This window comes from Carassius auratus, chromosome 17 (genome assembly GCF_003368295.1).
Source record: "Carassius auratus strain Wakin chromosome 17, ASM336829v1, whole genome shotgun sequence".
Lineage (NCBI taxonomy): Eukaryota > Metazoa > Chordata > Actinopteri > Cypriniformes > Cyprinidae > Carassius > Carassius auratus.
The window spans coordinates 22,266,419-22,287,349 of NC_039259.1; the positions used below are offsets into that span (position 1 = coordinate 22,266,419).

The window sequence follows — 20,931 nt, forward strand, 5'->3', positions numbered from 1 at the left end:
AATCCATATGCTTTCAATTCTTTAGAAATCATACTTTTTGTGTAAGTACTAACTGGCTTAAATTTGTATTACTCTTACATGTGTTTACGGCAAAAAGCACTGATTATTGCATGTCAAATATGAGAAAAACCTCTTGGAGCTTTGCAGTAAAAAAGTCATCAGTTTTTCACCTTCATATACATTTTAATATAAAAACTAAAAGAAAAAAGGTCTCTCAATGTGTTCATGTTGCAACATGGTTCAGAACTAGAGGGAACCCCAGAGGTCTGTGCATCATAGCACCGAGGGTCTTCTCCATTGACTTAACTAAATGGATTATACAAAGTCTCTAATCACAGTCTTAAGTCTTGTAAGTGAATGCTCTGGTGTTGCATTGCATGCTGTCTATATGCATTTAAGCACAAATGCAAGTTCTGTTTCATATCAGGTTGCAGATACCAGCGTTTCATAACGGGCGAGGAAATGTTTGTGTTGTTGGATGTTCTTTCAAATCTGTTAGATCGTAATATAATCCAAAGAAAACCCACAGATACTTTATAGCATTCACTTTTATAAAGGTTTCAAAAAGGAGGTTTCTCAGCACTGCAATTGAAGAACCATTATGTGTTCTCCAAAGAATATTTCCTTAAATAGTCCTTAAAAAATAACCCTTAGAAGAACATTTTAATATCCTAAAGAACCCTTTTCCACTCTAACAAACAAATGGAAATGGTTCCAATGGATGTTAAAAGTTGTTCATAGTAACATAGATGTCAATAAATACAATATAGGCGAGTAAAAAGAGCCAGTGTGACCCAGGGGCGAAGGCCAACTCACTCCAGCAATATCCTCAGCTTAGAAAGCTTCTTATCTGCCAAGAAGAATCACTGCAAAACAACATATGGACGCTGTATGTTGTTACCTCAGGACATCTAACACACGTCTCATGCCAGGGAATGAATGCTAAAATAGTTGACACTATAAACAGGAAATGGGTGTCTCATCTGTACTGAATGAGCGGTTTCCTGCAGCAGTGTACTAATTTCCTCTTGAGTGACTTACAACTGTGAAAACATATTTATAAGACCTAAAAGTCTTACGAGTACACAGAACCAGCTTAAAGTATGTGAAGCTTGACAGCATCTAATATGTTCTTCAGTCACATGCAAGCTAATGCATCTCTGTTAAACAGATCAATTATGGTAAACAGCATTGGTAATACTGTGCACAGGAAAAAGCCATTACACTGAAGATGAACTCACCTTGCTGACGCGACAGTTTGCGAACAAGACAGCGCCAGAGAGTTCAAGAGGGCAATGAACTAAAAACAAGACGAAGCTATGGCCTGTTTCATGCCTTTAGTCATGTTAATATTTCACAGCTTCTTCATAAAACACCGTAGAGATTCGCTGATCTAGAAACTCGCAATTGCTCAGCTTTTAAATGGAGTTCAAATCTCTAACCTAACAAATTATATCCTTAAATATAACACATTTAGTGAGTATTTTGTTTTGTTTTTTACTTCTCTGCAGCCTCAGCCCTATTAATCATAGAGACAAAATTAGAAAAACAGATACATGAGATATTGTGGACATCAAAAGCTGACAGGAACTTCAACATTTCAGCTGTAATTTTTGCAATGGCGTGCACCAGCTAACCAGGACTATGAAAAAACGATATTGTTTTGCTCTGTTGTGTAGAACAAACAGTGTTCTACTATATTATGTTACTTTGAAGGAAAATCGAACATATAAATATTTAATGAAAGGATGACAGAAAAGCCGGTTCAGTGTATGTGTGACTTATATTTACTTATGTAAATATTGGGAGACTTCACTGATGAATAACAACACTGCAACTGGCAGACTGAGTTCAGTTAACCAAATTTAATTACCAAAACTGTATTTTCTGCTAAATGAAAAATTAATAATTCAGTTTCAGTTTTCAGGTAAAATGTTCATTTCGGGGATAGCTTTTGGCTCTCTCTTGAGATGCATTCATTTCTCGAGATGCGCTGATAGGAACTAAACAGGATGTTTACACAGCAGACTAACCTTCACCATATTTGGACTGAATAAATAACAGAGGGCTGTTATAAATAAGTTGCAGAGGACCACTGACTCATTATTTATTCATAACTGTAAGCACCAAGCCCTTGACCGGCCAGTTTCTCCTCATCTTAAGCTCTCTGTGGCGCTGGATCAGACAGCAGCTCTTCACATTCCCCGCGATCTGGAGCCCAACCAAACAAACAGATTCGATTACTGGATATAATTATCACCACAAACCAGCTAATAACTCTTTTTCAAGAGAGACTCAGAAGCTGTAGGACTAAAGATAAATGCTGTCAAATATATACATATTAAAGTTTTCATTTACCTGAAAACCCCCCCAAAAAAGTATTTACATTTAAATTTCATCATGTAGTTCAATGCTTTTATCAAGCAACTTAGAATTGACTTGAATTGGAAACATTGGTTCAGGGTGTCATGTTCTCGTGTGATATGAGTCAAAGATGACAATATTAGAATGTGTCCTGTTTAATTTTATTTTTTCCTGAGCAAAAAGTAATGACTATCATAGATTTTTACCATGATTTACAGAATAAACCCAGTTTGCCACTATCTTTAAAACCACTGGGTTCTACCAGTTTGTCAGCAGGAAGTGTATAAAATATATTAAATTAAATCAAAATATAATCAAATTTAGCATGATCAATAATTCCTTAATGTATTTAACAAGTGCAGATCAGAATAAGCATGTTACTTCATTTTTAAATAAATATATCTGTTATTCTGAATGACAATTGAACATTATTTCACCCATATTTTAACATTTTATTTTCACAAAAATTATTTGAAACATTAAAATCACTTTACTTGCATTTAATATGTTTTTTATGTATATAAAGTCAATTTTGAAAATGTTATTTGATACAGGCACCAAAATGTGTCTCTCAACATCTCATCTTTGACCTATAATGTTGCAGACACTAATGTAATCATTAATAAAAAAAAATTATGAAAACGAAACTTACCAGTGAACTTTTTTGGGGGAAATTATGTTACTGGAATTAAAATACAATACAATTAAGTAAATTAAAATGAAATAAAAATGCATGCAATAGACATAATAAAGTAAATATAACATAAATAAAACTAAACTGACACTTCATTACCTACAAAAACAGATTAGAATGCATTTTGTGTTTCCCGTCTGTTTTTTTTTTTCATTCAATAAATGGCTAACACTTACTGCATACTGGTAAATTATTGTTCTATTTAAATTCACCTATAAATATAGATTGTGGGGAAAAAGTTAACTGACTGGTTGCATATAATGTCAGTTAAATGGCCACTTCCTGTCTAAGTGGGCGGCAATTATTTGCTAAATACATCACAGTGTGTGAGAATAACTTTAAACAGATCATCCACTTTTTTTTTTTTTTTTGTGAGTGACACTACTTTCATGAGAATTTCTCATTACGATAACCCAAAAGTAATTAATAAAATGTAAAAGATTTAGATTGTGTCAAAATATGACCTGGATTTGTTCATTCAATATGTTATTAATTGATTAATACTCAATATGTACATGCAACACAATTATACATCCCATAAAGAGCAAATGATCATAGCGCTGTAACATTTCAAATGTGAAATCTACAGAAAAGCCGACACAGCTCTATGTGCTATAACAAGCAAATGAACAAAGCTCTGTAACATTTCACATGGGAAATCTACAGAAAAGTTTTACTTTCAAAAGCATCACATTGCCGACCACAATGGGTGACTCAGTTCAAACAACAGCAGCTTCCGCTGAGAGCAAACACTGCAATCTGATAAGGGTGCTGTCATACTATATTCCCTAATAATACAGGCCTCAAGAGCAAAAGATTACAATGCAGCTAAAGCAGACAGGCTTGTCAACGTTCCCTGCAACCGTTGACATTTGTTCCTGAGAACTAAACAGTGCCAACAAGGCAGTGAAGCAGCTCTCAAAAGAGAGAACAAGGAGAAGAGCAAAGCAGAGAGGAGATGAGAATGAAGACGAGATGATGTGGAAGGTGTGAACTAGTCAGAAAACTAACCAGAGGTCCAGAAACTATCAAAGCCTTACACACGTCTGTTCTTGCCTACATCTTTAATAAAACTGCCATCGGAGCATAATTAAAATTCTGTCTCACCGGCCAAGAGCTTCTTGATAAGTTCATTAAATGAGACTCAAATATATTTAATAAAAACACAATCTATTAACAAAGAAAGGAAGCTCATCAAGACAGGATCGTTGCCCTAAAGTCTTGCTGGAAAGTATATATATATATATTAGGGCCGGGACTCGATTAAAAAAATTAATCTAATTAATTAGAGGCTTTGTAATTAATTAATCGAAATTAATCGCATTTTAATCGCATATAAATATTTGACCTGAGAACAGTGAGAAGTAATTTTTTTTTTCACATGGATTTATAGTATACCATTGAATAATGACTGAATACATAAGCTTAAGCAACAAAATATTGTTTATTTTTGTTCAACCAAGTCTAGCAGACCAGTGCAATTTTTGCCATGAAGTGTAGCAATAGCATATTTAGAAACAATTTAGAAATAGTACATTTCAGAAATTCAGGAAGCTTATAGGTGCTGGAACCTTCTGTGTTTTTTAAGTAAAACACAATACTGTCAAGTACATTCAGAACATTGGAAACACTGACTATTAGAAAACATCTCTCTGTTGCTTCAGAGGCCATAACATACTAAGTCCAACTCTCAATAACCTTGGCCAAAACAATAAAGAGTTCAACATAAACTGTTGCACCAACAAAATAATACATAGTTCAACATAAAGTGTAAAGTCCACGCTAGCTGCTATATGTTTTGCGTTGAGGTGATACTTGAGGCTCGATGTGCTGCAGTGATATGTGAAGCGAACGCTAGTTGGTGCTCCAGTATAATCGGTCCGCCGAAACAAATCCAGTGAGAAACGTTCCGCAGTGCAAAAATACGTTATTAAAAATGCGGGAATTTTTTTTCTGTAACTAATTAATCTTAGTTAACGCGTTATTTTTTGTGTAATTAATTAATCTCAATTAACTCGTTAAAGTCCCGGCCCTAATAAATATACACACACACACACACACACACACAATAATTATAAAAAATATAAAATATATATATATATATATATATACATATAAAATAAAAAGTACAAATTATGGATACATTATAAAGCTCTAAAATAAATCATATGGGTCAATTTTATTTTCATTTTTAATTTATTTTATTTATTAACATTTCCAAGTGAAACTAAAAATAGTGTATGAGGCTTGCACTTTAAGTGACAAACTGAACAGAATTAAATTATTAAAATCGCAATTATCTGTATGACATTTGATCGCCAGCTCACTGTGATCATGTCATGCCTGTTTTAAGAGTTGCTACTGTAGGTGCGTCTCAATCAGCTCCCATGTTCAGTATTAAGGGCACTGATCAGGGAGCAGGCCAGTTTAAGGGTTGTCCCAATCATGAAATCCTTGGATGTACTGGAACATTCGCCCCTTGAAAAATCCCACAATGCACTGCAAACACTAGGGAGCATCAACACTCACTACGCTCCCTTACCGGAAATAACGTCACATTTCTGAAGCATGAAACATAAACCAGGAGTCAACTGCAAAAATATAACGCGATAGAAGATTTGAAAAGGCAATTTTTTTTTTCAACTTTTACACATCACTCGACAGTTAATGAACATCTGATGAACATTTTTAATTAACATTCGACTGAAATGTTGTAAGAACAAGAATACACAATAATATAAAAATGAGATTGGTCCTGTCGGTTGTTTATTAATTCATGTTCTACTACAGTATGTTGTCCGTTGACGTTGCACGTAATCATGTTACTAGAATTGGAGTGATCACTGTCCTAACATGCAGTGAGTCTAGGGAACTTACCAGTGATTCACGACGAGCTCGGGAGCTGATTGAGACGCACCCTAAATCATGCAGATACATAATGGCTTTGCTAGAGAGCTGTGAAGGTGTTTTGAATGGTTGCTAGGACACTGCTTGATTGATATAAAAAATATAATCATCTAATGTCTACAGCAGAATCTGGCATGCTTCGGCAAAACAGACATGCACATACTGTACCACATTAATCTCAAACTCTTGTGCAATGCAATGCAATGCAAAAAAAAAAAAAACAATTATAAAGCTATTTGACTCTACAGCTTGCAACTCGAGATAGGATCTGTCCAAGCAAGATTAAGAACAGTAATCAAACAGACCCTGGGTGCCTTAAACAAACTCTGGAGGAGTCTCAAATGGCCGTTATTTAAAGCACTTGGAGGTGGATGCTGCCAACAGCAGCCTACAAGAGCAGCAGAGAGGAGAGGGTCATAGATCACAAGGCAATCAACACTGAAACACCACTGATGATATAAAAAATAGCACTAATCAATTCAATTTATACCATGCTGAAGCCTAATAAAAAATTATTTGAGCGTGAATTGTAAAGCAGCACTGGCAACGTATCTAAGCAAGGAGCTCTGAAGATGGTTTCAGTTTTCAGCACACATTTCCTCACTTGGTGAGATCTGGGTGGCACTTCCTCATTCAGATACGTTTCTTAATCCATCTTTGAGTGTGCTCCTACACCTAGTGTCTGGTGTCAAGTGTAATATTACACAATTTACCACAATATTTTATAACCAACACTTTCTAATCTAGACAAAACACATATCTTTGCAAAGTTCTGCATCTCAAAGTTGCATAATTGTCGGTAATATTGTGATAGAAGTAATATTGAAACAAAAACGTATACATATGTGAAAGGAAAATAAAACAAAATTTCATTGGAGTATTTTTGGTATAGTGTCTTAACAACATCTCACAGGAACCAAAATTTTTGCTATATCAACTTCAGATCTGGAAAATACTCTTTAGCACATTAGAGGACGATAAATATAATTATAATTGCTCCATTTATACACTAATCCTGTATTCAGCATCTTATTACGAAATCACTACGTTGACAATCTTTAACATCTGGTAAACATTTTACAGTACAATCTACACTAAATTTTAGTTCACTTATGAATAAAAAACAGATCTAATGCACCTAATGTACTCTTTAGGTCAAAATGTCATGGCTCAGAAACCTAGTCACATGCCATGTCCCTCTTTTTTAACCCTACATCATCAAAGTTCATACAGCATTATGCAGCACTCGTTGTGAACTAAGAAAGGATGAAAGAAAGCTGCATTCTCAAAGAAAACGAGGCAACTTCCTCATCTGGTAAACCACAGTGGCTTGTGGTATTTCTAAACACAAATGCAAAGAAGGCTTTCCTCATTCGACTGATAATGTAAAAAAATGTAATGCTCGACTCAGGCTCAAGTTTTTGTGGGTTAAGCATAGAAAATTCTGATTTATGGGTTAAAGGGATACTCCACCCCAAAATGAACATTTTGTCATTAATCACTTACCCCCATGTCGTTCCAAACCCGTAAACACAATTTACGATATTTGGGATGTAAACCAGGAGGCTTGTGAATGTCCCATAGACTGCCAAGTAAATTGCACTGTCAAGGTCCAGAAAAGTATGATCTGCCATCAGTGGTTCCACCGTAACGTTATGAAGTGACAAGAGTACTTTCTGTATGCGAATAAAACAAAAATAGCGACTTTATTCAACAATTTGTCTCCTCTGTGTCTCTCATCACCGTAGTGCCATTTTGATGAATATTAACTGAACGCACACTGCATACACTCTTCTATGTCAGCCGCACTGCACTGATGCACTGTTTTCTTTCAAATCAAAGCATAAATAGATGCAGAAAACGTATTGCCTGCATACAGCTCAAATTCTCCAAAATGGCCACTGATGTCAGATGCACTATTCTGACGATGCTTTTCATACTTTTCTGGACCTTGACAGTGTAATTAACTTGGCAGTCTAGGGCAACAGTTTTCAACTTTCAACAACTCAAACCCCACCGGATAATCACCATGATTCCTGTTCGAAGCGAGCGTGTATTCCATTCAAAGGGCATTAATGTCTGCAAGACAAGAATTTTAATTGTCTTTATTTATAGAGGTATATTATGTCACAATTCTCTACTAAGATGCTGCAGGCAGCAGTGCAGCACAAATCCATGTATTAATGTTCCGAGGTGAAGTAAACTTCAACAGATTTCCCTATTTAAGGCGTGGGAAGAAGTGAACACTGTGTAGGGAAATGTCAATCGGAACACAGTTCATTCATGTAGCTCTCTTCTAACGAGCTGGTTATCTGAATCAGCTATGTAAGATAAGAGAAACATGCTAACTATGCAGAGCGTGGGGGTGCGCGAGCACTGGAGCCTCCCGCTTTTTATCCAAAATATCTTAAATTGTGTTCCGATGATGAACGGAGCTTTTACAGGTTTGGAACGACATGGGGGTAAGTGATTACAACATTTTCATTTTGGGGTGGAGTATCCCTTTAAGCTTGTATCTTCAAGAAACACATTAATGTTTCTTAAACACCTTTGTTGGCAGCGGTTGATTAAGCTTTCAAGTCTTTACCATGCATAAAACTTCACAGACCATAATCAGAACAAAAAGCATTCAACAACAATCCATCTGTGAATTATTCATGCATAAAACCTCACAAATGTTTGCTTCTTAGTACTGTAACAGTGACGAAACTGCATATTAAAAGAGCGCTTAACTGTTTTAATGCAGCCAAGCATCTATAACAACAAACTGCTAGGATTTATTATAAAGCCAAGGCAGCTGAAACTCCCAACTCCTCATCGTCCAACAAGGTTTCTAGATGAAAACACACAGATAGAGACACAGGAGACCAATCATGTAAAATGAGATATTTACTGTTAGTAAACACCTGAGTTTGTGTCAGCTGAGCTGTGGTGCTGTTTCCCAATGCTGGGGGCAATGAGGCAAAACGATACATCCTCTCTTTTGATAAATAGCCTAATGGACTGAATGACAGTAAGCCCATCAGCCCTCGCTGCACATTTACACAGAGGAGAGAGCCAGTCAACTCAACTCTCCACCACTCAGATCACTGACCTGGTGGGTGGCTTGTGACTTTCCACAAGGACAAAATGCCATTGATACAGTGAAGTCTTGGGCAACCTACTGCACACCATTACAAAAGCATAATAGAGCTGCACTCCCACGACCAAGATTCATATCTGACAAGAAGAAGTCTGGCCTTCAACCATGAAGCCTTTTTTGGTACTTTTTTGGTATAACTAAAATCATGTTTCATGGTGTATTTCACAAAATAGATGAAGACATCAAACATTTTTGGGAAGTAGACTTGCATTGTGACATTCTATTACATTTTTATGATAAATTGTATTAAATCATAAATCTAGAAAAATTGAAAAAACAGACAACAAAGAATTCCGGAAATAAAAATACAACATTTCAGAGGGCCCTGTTAATTTGAATAAATGAGTAATAAATTATGACATTTTAAAATGTTTTGAAATCAATTGATGAGACTTAATTAATTGATTGAATAATTAAAAAATGTAATCCAAAAGAATTCAAATGGAAAACTGAGAATGAGAACACACTTAATGTTAAAATGTATTAATAAATTATTGTTAAACTGTATACATTTCATAATTTCAATTAAGACACAATTTTTGACTATTGAAAATCTATTTATCAATGAAAACATAATACAGAAAATTTTAAATAGAAAAGATATAAATTTTAATAAAATAAAATAGAATTTGGGGAAAAAAATAAAACATTTATTTCCAACTTTCTTTTTATGTTTTGTTTATATGTATACATTTGATCGTTTTTTTTATTACGGAAATGTAATTTAAATAAAGTGAAAAATTAAAATGGAAAACAGAGAATTCTAGAAGAATAAAACCAATTTCATATGGCCCTAAAAATTAACTTTTTCAATTTGTTGTTAAATTGTAGAATTTTCCTTATTTTACTTAAGACATGCTTTTTGATTGGTCATTTGATTTAACAATTAAAACTGAATCTACAATGACTATTTTATTTATTTTTGCATTTTTTGTTATTTTCAGCAACTATTTACAGACAGTAAGAAAATAAATATGAAGGGTTTGTTTGATAAAAATACCATAAAAAAATATATTTAAAAAACTATACCACTGCACAATATATACTACCCAGCCCTACTCTGTAGCCATGTTTCTTTCAACTGAAAAAATGGCGTGGTGTATATCTGAACATGAAAACACTCAGAAATAAAGCTGAAGCAGCTCTAACAGACGTGCCCAGCAGGACCAGCGATGTTTCCAGCACGTGCGAGGTGGCTTTCTGGCAGATAGTCGGCAGCACCAATGATGAGACGAGCTCTGCAACATATGGCAGTGGAGCTGCTCATGCCACAGTGGAGATATATTAATGAGCGCAGCTCCTCAAGGAATAAAGACCCTGCTTCTAGGAAATGTGCCTCTGAAATGAGGCTGCTCAAATGCATGACTCGGGCTGCTTTGATTTTTACTGCTTGGAATCAACTGACCTTCTCACTGATGACTGAGCATTTAGTGCATTAAAGCATCAGTTTTGAAATGTTTTATCAATTTCTTTGATTTGCATTTTAGCCAAGCAATGGAGGTACTGTAGATATGGGCCCAGGCTAATATATAAGAGATTTTTACATATTTTAAAAGCAACGACCCACATAATTTGACCACAGTTAATATATATTATATTAGATATCAGGATTATATCAGCCACCCTGCCTTAAAAATTGGCATTGACATTGTTACTGAATAACATATATCAGTTGATCAACAATACTAGGCATGTTGATTTGTTAATGCAAATTTTTCTACAAGCCCGGGTGTCTTTAGTCTAGTTTTTCATGTTTCTTAAATCATTAGCTCCTATGAAGCTTCTCTAGGGTAAATATTCATATCTCCTGGGGGAACAGCAAGGCTCTTAAAAGCTGATTTACCAGAGGATGTTGTTACTTGTATTTAGCAACTTACATAATCATATGTTTCTGTGGAGTTTAGGAAAAAAGAGCAACGCATGCTTTGAACAAGTCAATTACTTTGTGCAACAAGACTTCCAGCACAGAAGGGTGGGAGGACTGCCTTTGTTTAAATATACATAAACAACACGACCGCATTTGACACTTATTGCCCCCCAGGTCTGTTAGGATGGGTATGTTGCCAGCTCTTCAAATAAAGGATACAGTCTCAGGGCTCCGCTTTGTGTGCCAATAGCCAAAATTTTCTGCACAGGGTCAAAAGCCATGGAGGAGGGTTGATAGGGAAAGCCATGTCGCACTGTCTGTGAAGCAGAAGATGATTTGCATTAAACTACAAACAAAGCAATTGTGTTCTTAAAGGAACAGTTCACACAAAAAGGAAAATTGGCATTTACTGGCATTTGGATCAAAACCTGTGTTAACCATCAAGTGCACTATAAGTCTTCTGAAGCCAAAAGATTGGAAATGACAGAAATGTAAATAATGATTTGCTGGTAATAATGTCTGTAACTGCACACATTTACATTTATGGTGTTTTTTCAGACAAATTTTCTCTTCTTTTATTTCTTAGGAAACAACCTATATTTCAAGCTATTCCTCATACCAAGCAGGGTTATAATCTTTAACTAAAACTTAAAAAAAAAAAAATAAATAAATAAAAATCATCACTTCAAATAAAATAACAATTAGCTAAAATGTTCTTATTTTATTTCAGCTAGATATCAAAGCTAATTTCCATGCTGATTATATATATATATATATATATATATATATATATATATATATATATATATATATATATATATATATATATATGTTTAACATGTTTTTTGGGGAGCTTTAAAGACATGTTAATGCATGCATAAATATCTAAAAAAAATTGTCTGTTTGCGTTCCATTGAAATACTTCACAAGGGTCAACAAATTTGATTTATAGTTATAACAATTCAGTAAAACACAAATAATTCAAATTGAGCATGGCCTGTCTTCTTATTATTAGTTTTAGTAATGAGGTAGGGGACAGGGGTTTCAATTAGGATTTAATTACTTAGAAATTAAAATGGATATTAGAGATTTGGTTCAGACAACATGATGCTAAGAAGCTGACTTACTGTGAATTACTGTAGTGATACCAAGGTACAGTGATGATATCAAATGGTAATACTCTAACATTTACCATGGTACTGAATGATTACCACATTTAGACATTTGACATTATATAATGTCTAACAATAGCCCAACTAATACAGCCTGCTGGTCACCAGAGCATTATTGTAGTGATTGCAATTAAGAACAAAAAGCACGTATATAATATGCTAAATAAAATGTCTTATTACAGGAATAAAGATCCATTACAAAAGCTCAAACATAACATGCAAAACTCTAAATGGTTGTTAATACTGTATATAAATTCAGTTTGTGAAAATGAAGAGATTAAATATTTATTATGAGTAAATATTGACAGGAGTAATATTTGTTCATTAGTTATCAGATGTTCTCTTACTGTATTTTTTTGTCAAATATTTTGTTTTTGTTAAGTCAGTTTTGTTATCATATTGTTTTGAATGGTTATTAATAACTATTTTCATAGCTTGATTATTGGTGAATCGTCAGGTCAGTTTGACCTAAAAGCAGTCTAATAATTATTAGTCATAACAGCATATAGAACCCATGACAATTAAGAAACAAAAACATATAAAAATGTATTATAGATAATAACAAGTGAGAGGGATAATAACCCCGAAATGAAAATTACGTGTTCAACAGAAGAAAGAAACCTATGGGCTTACATGTTTATACAGGATGAGTAAATAATGTCAGAATTTAAATTTTGGGGTAAACTTAATGACCTTGTAAACAATAACATTATGAATGGTCATGTGACAAGTGTAAACAGGGCCTTATTAACTAACTTGTACCATTTAGCTACAACAATTTTCCACAATGAGCGAACTGGAACACAAAGTATCTGTTCACACTAGCAAAAGATCTAATCTGTTCTACAATCCAAATTAAACTGTTAGACAAAACATTAAGCACAGGTATTTCTTGACAGACGAGACTGGCACACCTTGAAAAATGACATGAATGAGTCTGTCATTCTGTCTCATCCTAACTTGAATCAGTTCCGCTCCTTACAAAAAGTAATTTGCATGTTAAAGGGTTACTTCACTCCAAAATTCTGTCATTAATTACTCTGCCTAATGTCGTTCCAAATCTGTAAGACCTTCGCCCATCTTCAGAAAACAAATTAAGATATTTTGTATTAAATCTCAGAGCTCTCTGGCCCTGCATAGGCACCAACACAACTGAAATGTTCCCAGACATGGAAACGTTGTAAAGACAAAGGTAAAACAGTCCATATAACACATGGCTTAACTTAAAATTTGCAAAGTTACAGAAATACCTTTTCTTGCGCAACGAAAACAAAAATATCAATTTATTCAACAATTCTTCTCCCCGTGTTAACATCCTCCGCCATTTGGGAAAAGAGTACCCAGAAAAATGCCTGTGCTTTCCCCAGAACATAATCAACGTAATCAGCATTGTTTACATTCTGGTGTGCATGCGTCGTGGTACTCTCTAAACAAACGGTTCTGGTTCTAGGAACGTTTTAATTGTGTTGCTGCCTATGCAGGGTCAGAAAGCTCTCGGATTTCATCAAAAATATCTTAATTTGTGTTCAGATGATGGATGATGGTTTTACAGGTTTGGAACAACATTTAGGGTGAGTTATTAATGACAGAATTTAAATTTTGTGGTGAACTAACCCTTGAGTTTGCTTTTAAAATAACCGCCACCAATACAGCAACGGTCAACTCAGACGTCACACGAGCGATTAATCTCATATATCTCTGGGTGGTTATTCCAGCCGGTGATGGTTATAAACGATTCTGAGGTGTTTTGTTTTAACCGAGTTAAAAACCATTGAACATTGGCGAGCTGCACTTCTAATTAGAAGGGATGGGAGAATCGATCCTGAAGTATTAATATATCGATACTGATGCAAGTATCGAAAGTATCGATACTCAAATAAAAAAATATTGATACTAAGGTGTTTTTATTTACCAATGTTTTTGTTTATTAAACAAAAAATAATGCCTGTTGAACACGCAAATGTTGCAAGGCAGAATCAATCAATTACAGAGAGTGTTCACTCACTTCTCACAGTGCATTTAAATAGAGCTGCGTTTCCCAAGAGCAGCCTATAATTTGAAAGCATTTATGTTTTTGGAAAAGGCAGCCCAGAACAATGCAGAAAAAAAAACATAGGCTATATTCACAATATGATGAGTTATTTATAACAATAAACCTATTGAAATTGTCACCTAGTTTGTGCAGTACATTTATTTAAATTTGAATGTTAAAAGTTCATATTGCTCATGTTCTATTCTGTATTTTTTATATAAATAATACACTCTCCGAATAAAAAAAGTTGGATTTTATGCATGCAACAGCCTATTACTGGTAGTCCTTCAGTGAACCATGGTAAAGTAAACATAGTTTAACTATAGTATTTGTAGATTTCCTTGGTTACAACTATAGTAAACATATTTTAACCATGTGTAAACAAAAATATAACTTAATTAGTTGCAATTAAGGCATATTGAATGCTAAAATTCATTTTAAATATAAAGTTAAGTAGGTATTATTACCCATTGTACTCATAATAATAAAATAAATTTCATGATCTAAAAGTTCATTTTAGAAGTATCGTATGGGTAACGATATATCGGTACAGGCCATTAAAAGTAGCGGTATCGTATCGGAAACAAAATATGTGGTACTAATTAGAATATTGAGTCGAGTTGACGCCACTCACTCACCTCCACACACACACTCACTCACTCACCCCCCGCATGAGATCACAGTAACTAATCCCACCTTGCAGAGCTGGAAATGCTCTGACTGCAGGGTCTCCTGAATCATGTCATTCTCCCGGTTTCCCGACTGAAGGGACGCGGCGGAGGAGGAAGAGGACGTCAAGCCGTCCAACACCTTCCTGATATTAAACTTCTTCATATTGCCTCCAAGCAAATGCGAAACGAATGCAAAATGTGCATCAACAGAGCGAGCATAAACAGACGGTGGCGGAGACAGCCACACAAGCGCACTGTTGTTGTATTTGTCCTGACGTCTCACATGTCAGGCAGTGTTGTCATTCCGTCTCGGGTCATAATCCCACGCTCATTCCCTAAACACGGACGCCGGATGGTATGTCACGTCTTTTTCATTTTAATCGCGGAACGGCCAGCGTAATTCAGTTATGTTTGGCCACTCTCGCTGTGCTCCGTTCCCCCCGCTACTAACGCGGAAACGCAGAGCGCTGCAATCACCGCGACGCGTCTGCGCTGAAGAGGCGACACCCGGATGTGAGGGAGAGAGAGACGCCGCTGCGGCGCACTGACTCTGGATCAGCGCGCGTGGCCTGTGGCTGTTGGCTATAATAACCTTCAGGAAAGTCAACAGTTCAAACATTAGATGATGATTGTGATGAAGATTAGGGGAAACACCCACCATGATGGCTTTAATCGGATTTATTTTTGTATACACAATAGGCTAATTATACGGTTATAGGAAATCAATAAAAAAAAAAAAAATACAATAATATTTAAAACAATGATATATATATATATATATATATATATATATATATATATATATATATATCATTTATATATATATATATATATATATATATATATATATATATATATATATATATATATATATATATATATAATATTATTGATTAAAAAAAAATTCACCATTTACCATAATAACATTATTTAATTGTTAACCTATTATTATTATTAGTAGTAGTAGTAGTAGTAGTAGTAGTATTATCTAACAATATTTACCAAATTATATTTAGATTTAATGTAATATTATCATATTGTTAATAATATAATATTAATAAAATTATTAAATACTATTTTATAATAAAATTATAATATTAACTTATTTTTATATAACTAATTATAACACTGTTATTATACATTTTATTAATATATTATATATAATATATATATATATATATATATATATATATATATATATTATATATATATATATATATATATATATATATATATAATATTATCATTGTTTTATTAAAAAAATACCATTTACCATAATAGCATATTATTATCTAACGATATTTACTAAATTATATTCAGATTTAATGTAATACTATCGTACATTTACTACTATAATATTAGTTAAATAATTGAGTATTATTTTAGAAAAAAAATGATAATATTAACTTATTTTATATAAATAATTCTATACTTAATTATAACACTGTTATTATAAATATAATTAATCATTAATTAGAATTTTCTGATAAATAATGATGCTAATCGTTTGGTCTTTAACTGTACATATACATTTATACTCAAGTGTTTTAGAAAGAGTGCAGTTAACAGTATAACTAATTAACTCAACAGCTTTCTGTCTGTTACAGTACTGATTGTTCAGGTCTTCTGGGTACAAAATATTCTCAATGAAGCCTGTGACAGAGACATGTGGCCCGTCCCTCCTGTAATAGCTGTTTCCGGATGCTTAGTAACACACAGTCTCCAGGGTCTCCTCTCAGCATCTCAGGAGATGAATGATCTAATTTTTAATCCTACACTATTGTCTATGCAGAAAATATTACAAAATCCTAAATAATAATGTGCATACATACTAACTGCAGTAGAGTAAAATAATGGATAGTGGAGCCAAATACTGTAATTTGTATATTGGTTGCATTATCATCACAATGGGTTTAAAATCAACTTTAAACTCAAACTATACTTTTAAGCATTGTACCATTTCTGCTTCATTATGGGTGAACAACAAACTTGGTTAATTTTAAGCAACAAATCACTGGCCTCTTTGAAATCAGAACTAATTTAAAGGACAGTCTGTGTTACACACACTAGATGGAGCCATAATCATTCTTACATCCCAAATCAACATTGACATGAATGAGGTGATTCATATGTTGACTGTTAAATGAAAATAACACAATCTCTATATTATAAGAGATAATGCCTTAATTATAGTGTCATCAGTAGTACTATCTGAGAGCAGCGGTAACACTTAACAATAAAGTCCCATTAGTTAATGTTAGTTAATGCATTAACCAGCAGCGGGCAATACATCTGTTACAGTATTTATTAATATTTGTTAACATCAGTGTATAAAAATACATATTAGTTCATATTAGCTCAGATCCATTAAATGATGATTATGATGAAGATTAACGAAATCATCCATTATAATGGCTTTGCTCAGTTTTAATTTTGTATAGACTGAATAATAAAAATAATAATATATTATCTGGTAACACTTTGGAATAGGTAACACTTGTTAACTATTAACTACGACATTTCTCTCAATAAATTCTTAATTTGCGGCTTATTAATAGTTAGTAAGGTAGTTGTAAGGTTTAGGTATTGGGTAAGGGATGTAGAATGAGGTAAAGTAGAATAAGAAATTAATAAGGTAAATAAATATAAATACAATGTAAATCTTGTATCGAAATATAAAAAACTATATTATATTTAAATATTATTACTAGTGTTCTCAAAAATATTTAATAAATAATATTATTAACTTATATTCAATAATATTTGTTTGTTTTTTGAAATAATGTATTTTTGTGATTAGTTTAGAGTCTAAAAACTCTACAATAAATAGGCTTGGATAAATATGAAGTCTAGTTCTGATCAATTTCTTTTGTTGCCAATAATAATAATAATAATAATAACTGGAAGGAAAAACAATTCAATGAAACTATAAATTTACTACAAATGGCCATCTTGAAAGCACTGTTCATTGTTAGTTAATGTTAGCTAACATCCATTAAATAATATCAGATTCAGCTTTAGATTTTAAAGACTGTATTAGTAAATGTTGACAATTATGAAGTAAGACTATTAAATGCACTGTATTAATACAATATTTTGAAAGTTCTAATATTGACAAATGGATCCTTCTCGTGAAGTGTTAACAAAAAAAGTTAAATCTTTGTTTTAATTAGTTTAATCCTAAAATGTATTTCCGATTATGAAATTCACAGATTTGCAATATGGACCTCATGTACAGTATACAGACTTGTCAAGGTCAGAAACATATTTGCAGAAAGGTCACGATTGGTTTGTGTTGCAGCTCCTCATGTGTCCTGTGGACTCTCTTCTTTCTGTCCAGCTTCCCTCCTACTTGTGTGATTCTCAGGCTCTGTACGTCGTCACAGTGATCATCCGCTTCTCCATGAGAGCCATCTGCTCACTCACATGAAGCCACCGCTTTACCCATCGCACACAAATACAGTCCCTTGTGTCCCATGACAGGGTTTGCTCAGGGTAAGTTGTGTCTTGTGTAAAGGGGAAGGTTGATGGAATATGAGAACAATTTATGAGCGCTTATTTTGCTGAAAATTACTCACAATCACCTCGCACCAGACAGGAAAAGGTTTAACATTCAGAAAACAATTTTCCCCCCAAATTTCTTTGTAGTATTCAATGGAGCGCTGCCAACAGACCAATGGTAACAGTATTTATTTTCTGGAAAGCTATTGTCATTATGAACAGAGCCACTGACTGACTGACTAGTTTGGCCTTCATTTAGTAATTCATGGATAATTTGGCAAAAAAATGAATAAAACATATCACATACACTCTTAAAATAAAGGTTTTGGAGTTTATGGTTCCAGGAAGAAACTTTGTCATCCATGGAATCTTTCCATTCCATACAAATTTGGAAACGGCTTCTTTAGATCACACACGAAAACTGCATTTTGATGGATTTGTTTCTTACAAACACACATTTTTTTGAGTGCACTGGAGTGGTGTGGATCACTTGTGGGTTATTGTGATGTTTTTATCAGCTGTTTGGACTCTCATTCTGACGGCACCCATTCACTGCAGAAGATTTATTGGTGAACAAGTGATGGAATGCTACATTACCCTAAATCTGCTCCGATGAACGGACAACTCATCTCTATCTTGGATATTCTGTGGGTGAGTACATTTTCAGCAAATGTTATTTTTTTGTTTAAACTGTTTCTTTTAAACAATAATAAAATATTTGTCAGTGAGGTAAGCAAATAATAATTTTAACTCAAAATAATATAGTTTATATATACCTTTAAACAAGGTATATTTTCTTGTTAAAAGCTTAAACTCACTTAATTGTAATACATTTTTCAAAAAATTAGCTTAAATATTTTATATTCTTTAGATATTTGTAAAAAGACATTCATTCGCTGACATTAATGCAACAATTATTTTAAATGATGAGACAACCAGAATAAGTAACTTTGAAAGACCAGAATTCTGACGTTTTTGAAACGTACTATACATGTAAAATATTTTTGTGCTTATGTTGATGGATTTGCCACAAACACTCCTTCACTCAGCCTCTGAAACTAGGTCTAAAGGATATGGGACACAGACTTTGGCTTTGATGGTTTTCATCTAAGCAAAATATCCACTTCAAATGAAACCAGAAACAGTTATAATGCATGTGCATCCATTAGAGCTGTCACATTTCATACAAAGTACCAAAGAGTTGCTAAAAGTTTCATGTGTTAAGATCAATAATAAAGGTTCTCAGGCTTCATCAGGACAGATGAATTCACTCCACATTATTTGTAAACAACTGCAGCGGAGGGGCTCAGATAAGTGTATGTAGAACAGATCCCTAGACGCACACCAAGGATGCTACAAAGTAAAACTATGGGACGGTGCTGAACAGATGGGAGGGTAAAAATATCTGCCCTCCTGTATGCACCATGTCAGCAAAAACCTGCCTTCAGGCTCAACGTTCACACGATGAACCAGAATGAGACCACCACAGCCCACTGTCCAAGCAACTGAGAGATTAATCAGCAAATTATTGAGAGGCAGAAAATTGAAACGTTAGTTATTTTAATCGAAAAACTATAAAATGCCATACACATTCAGTGAATGGGTGCCGTCAGAATGAGAGTCCAAACCCACAAGTAATCCACACAACTCCAGTCAGTCATTCAATGTCTTGAGAAGTTAAAAGATACTGCATATTGGTTTTTAAACAACAAATAAACAAACATTTAAAACAACTTTAAATAACGCGCTCATCATCCATAAAAACATTTCCTCCAGTGAAAACCTCCTGTTGTCCTCTCACAATCAAAATCCACCAACATATTTATTTAGATCAGTTTTGGACAGTTTTCATCTCATAAATGGTGCATATTTCTCTCCTAAATCAGAGGTCTCCTAATTTCACTAGAGAAGTGAAAACAGTTTTTCACTTCACAAGACATGAACTGATGGAATGCAGTGTTGTGGATTACTGTGATGTTTTTATCAGCTGTTTGGACTCTCATTCTGACGGCACCCATTCACTGCAGAGGACCTATTGATGTGAAAGTGATGTAATGCTAAATTTCTCCAAATCTGTTTTGATGAAGAGTTAAACTCATCTACATCTTGGATGGCCAGAGGGAGGAGTACTTTTTTTTTTTTCATGTTATGTGTTTTAATGTCACATTTCATAGTGTTTAATATTGTACAATAGTACAAATACAGTCTCACAATGACTGAAACATTTCACCAGCATTTTAAAATAAACTAACAAATAAATCAAATTAAATCAAACCCTAACCCTAACCCTAGATCAAATTGAATTCATGAATTTATGTTGAATTTCATAGTTTTTTTAAATGATTAATTAATTTATTTGATTTTTTAGAACTTTTAAATTAGCATATTCATTCACCAAAACTAGCGCAGAATAATTGATTCATAGTTTTATAACCCTGTTCTTATTATTGAGCAAATTACTTAATTCTGTTTTAAATACATTTTTAATTGAATCACAGTTCATCTTCAGCAACAACATTACGACTCAACAGTGCCTTCTTGTTTTCTCACAATACTAGCTTGGAAATCTGCCAGAAAAGGT

The 20,931-nt window shown here is 33.7% G+C and overlaps 1 pseudogene; it reads right to left on the reverse strand.

Moving 5' to 3' along the window:
- The window catches only part of LOC113117608 (syntaxin-binding protein 5-like), a 41,206-nt pseudogene extending 26,072 nt beyond the window's left edge, over window positions 1–15,134 (reverse strand).
- Between the last annotated feature and the right edge of the window lie 5,797 nt (window positions 15,135–20,931).